A 3844-nucleotide genomic window follows, 5' to 3' on the forward strand; every position below is an offset into this window, starting at 1 on the left:
AACTAAATTAACTAATTAATATATTGTAAGTGAAGAAAATAAACAGGAGTTACAGATAAAAGATTTCAGAGGCAGGGTGATCAGGGAAGGACTCTCTGAAGAGGGACACTTAAATTGAGGACTAAAGGTGAGAAAGAGGCAGCCAGGTGAGGAGCTGGGGGAAGAGTAGGCCCACTGGAGGGAACAGCATGTGCAAAGGCCCTGAGGTAGTTGTGAGGAACCATAAGGAGGCTAGTGTGGGAGAGTGATGCCACTGAGCCAGTGAGCCAAGGGAGAGTGGTGGGAAGAGGTGCCCCCGACACCTATTTCGGAAATCAACTCCCCACCCCAGTGCCCACGAGGGACTGGATCCAGCACCACTCTGCCCGAGTTGCTGTGGAGCTGGGGCAAATTCCTGCCCCTCTCTAGACCTCAGTTTCCTAATCTGTAAAATTCAGGAGAGGGATCGCCTCTGTCTGAAAGTCATCCAGACCCTGGGTCTGACGTCTGTTGTGTCCACTGCCCTGAGCCTGTGCCACCAAGGGAGTCAGAAGGAGGAAGAGAAAATAAAAGTCTTGCCACTGGGCTAGACGGGAGTTAGGGGCCAGCCAGGGGCTTGTGTGGGGATAAGGGGCATTCACTGCATGGCTCCTCCGTGTTAGCTCTACACACACCACTTCGGAATCCTAGTGGGTTCTGTTATTGCCCCTGTTTTACAAATGTGGAAACTGAGGCTCAGAGAAGTAAAGTCCTTTGCCTGAGGTCACACAGTGAGTTCTGGTACAGGCCAAGCTGCTGTAGCAGAAAGACCCCAAAACTCAGTAAGTTAAATATTTCTCTTTTGTGTATGTCTGGAGTTGAGCCGTCTATGTATGGCAGAGCCACCCACCACCTCAGCTTCCTTCTCTGGGAGCAGGGCAAGCTGTACCCAAAGGTGACATTTCCCAGCTGGCAGGAAGGGAAGCAGGACATCCGGCACCGCTCCCCCTCCAGCGCCTGCCCTCTCACCCCAGCCTCATGTTTTGCCTGGAAGATCCCAGCAGCCTCCCAATAGAGCCCCATCTCCAGGTTTGCTCCCTCCTGGCCTACAGTCATGTCACTTCCCCTGCCTAGAGCCTTCAGCGGCTCCCAAGTACCCTGAGCTCAGCCTACAAGGAGGACTCCTCACCGCCTAGCTCAGCCCCTCTCCAGCTCCCCTCCTGCTGCAGGGGTTCTTAAACTGGAGTGCAGGTTTGGGCCTGAAGTATTCCTTCTGAAGAGAGGGTCCCAGATGGCCATCAGTTGTCCTGGAAGAACTGTCCATTTCCACTTGACCTTTATTGCCCTATGGAACAGAATGCAGGGCCCGGCATGCAGCAGCTGCTCTGTCTAAGTAACATGGTTCTTTGGTTCAGCCCTCTGGTTCTGTAGAGAGCTAGGTCCAAGTCCCACTTCTGCCCCTTTCGAGGATCATGCTGGAGCCTCCAAAGTCCACATGAAGGCTTAGTAAACTGTAAGGGCCCTCGTACTGGGCCTGTACATAGTAAGTTCTCTGTGATGTTATCTCTAATTATTTCTCTATGCCAGGCACCCCACGAAGAACTTCCCTTAGAATATCTGGGGAAGCCCTATAACGGCCGTATGGGATAGGTACTATTATCATCTCCCCCTTTTACAGATGGGGAAATGGAGGTCCAGAGAAGCCAAGATACTTGGCCAAAGTCACACAGTGAGGGGTTTCAGAGGTGGTTTTGGACCCAAATCACCTGCTCCAGAGTCTTATGTTCCCTGTGACCAAGATTAAAGGAAAATAAATACATAAGCAATTGCTGAGTCCAAGCTGACCAGTGCTTGGAACACACAGGAAGATAAAGGCCATTGAGTCCTCTGGGTCCTCCTGGGGCAGGGACGGGAGCTTCCTTCCTGCTTCTGACTTCCTGACTCCCCTGCCCTGGCTTCAGAACGTGACCACAGCTCCACGACCCCCCAACTCTTCTGCAAGTAGGACTTAGCTTTCTTGTCTACCTCCTCGGCCTTCTCGCCGCTCTGATCCCACCTCCGGCTGCACCCACGCACCCCTCCCACCCCGCCCACCAGGTCCTGGGCAGGAGAGGGTCACACTTGTCACTTCCAATCTGGGAAACAAGGGAGGGCTACGGGAGCCCTGGAAGCCCCCCTGGCTGGCTGAGGCCCCACCCCTCGGTCTGGGAGAGGTGTCAGGAACACAGTCACCCAGGCCTGGTTGTGTCCACAAGTCACAGGGGACTGGACCCTTCCCTCTCTGGGCTTTGCTATCCTCATCTGTAAAATGCGAGTGAGCAGCCCAGCCCTGCTTGCTTCACAGGGTTGCCATGGGACTCAAGTAAGATGGTCCCTTCCCTCAGCAAATGTTATTGAGTGCCTACTATGTGCCAGCAACTGTGCTAGGCTCTGTGGACACAGCCATGAACAAGACAGACAGACACCTGCTCTAAGGTGCCTTCAGTCTGGGGTGGGTGGGAGGAGACAGAAATTCAATAACCAAACAACGAAAAGCACAGTGACAGTGACAGGGGAACTATACAGTGCTATTGGAGCAAGGATATCAACTTAGGGGATGCGTCCTTGAAGGACGAGGAGGAGTTAGGTAAAGAGGAAAAAGAGGGTTCCAGGCAGAGGGAGCAGCATGTGCAAAGGCCCAGGGGCGGCTCAGGGAAAAGCTTGAGAACATTCAGGAAGGGGAAGGAAGAGGCCAGTGCTCTGAAAGAGGCAGAGGAGGCAGAGCCTTGGGTGCCAGACTGAGAAGAGGACACAAAGATGTGGTCTAAACCGAAGGAAGCCAGGGCCGTTGGGGAGCCCAGAGCCTATAGGCTTTGCCATTCTCCAATGTGAGCAATGAACCTTGAGCAAGTTACTTCCCCTCTCAGAGCCTGGGTTTTCACTCCCAGTGAAAGAGGGGTCCCAATACCTATTTCGCCAAGGCTTTTGAAGGTTAGAGAAGATCTATCTACTGTACGTAAAAGACCCTATCCCAATGCAAAAGACTTCTCCGTAGATGATGACCACTGTTACTCTCAGTAGCAGCCCATGGCATTTCTGGGTCTTCCCATTCTTTCCTGTTTCTTGCACATCTGTCATCGCTAAAACTTGGTAGCCGACAAGTGGGAACGAACCCCAAAGGTTTTAGGAAAATTTTTGCACTGAGGAGAGCCAATCCATGCATTTGTTCTTTTTCCTGTCATTTGAGAAAGAAGCCCAGGGTTCCACAGGAACCTACTTTGAGAACAATAACCCAACAGAACGGCAGAACCATAGAGGAGCATCTAACAAACGTGACATCTGTGCAACAGGTTCTGATGACTATAATAAAAGCCAAGGAGCATAGAATGTATTAGCCCCTAACGGGAAATACCAAAAGGAAATTGGATAAATAGTGGTAAATTCATACCATGGAAGGGTGTACTCACTGGGAAGGGGGACAAGGGCAGCTTTTAGGCTGCTAGGAATGTTTGTTTCTTGACCTGGGTGAGGGTTACACATGTGTTTAGTTTCATCAAGAATTCATCAAGCTGTACCTCTATGCATTTTTCTCTATGTATGTTTCTCTGTAGGTATGTTGGGGAGGGGAATTATACATGTACAAATATACTGTAAACGCAAAGAAGGCTGTTTAGAGAGGAATTTGGCAAGAGCTAACAAAATTGTGTATGCATTTTACCCTTTGACACAGTAATCCTCGTTTCTAGGAATCTGCCCTAAGTATACATAAGCTATGCACAAAGTTATTCATTGCAGCTTCATTTGTATTAACAAAAGATTGGAATCAACGCGAGTGAATAAACTAGGATACATTTATTACTGCATATCAAACTACCCTAATCTCTGGTGAAACATAACAACCATGTGT

The sequence above is a fragment of the Globicephala melas genome, chromosome 15, assembly GCF_963455315.2.
Source record: "Globicephala melas chromosome 15, mGloMel1.2, whole genome shotgun sequence".
NCBI classification, from domain to species: domain Eukaryota; kingdom Metazoa; phylum Chordata; class Mammalia; order Artiodactyla; family Delphinidae; genus Globicephala; species Globicephala melas.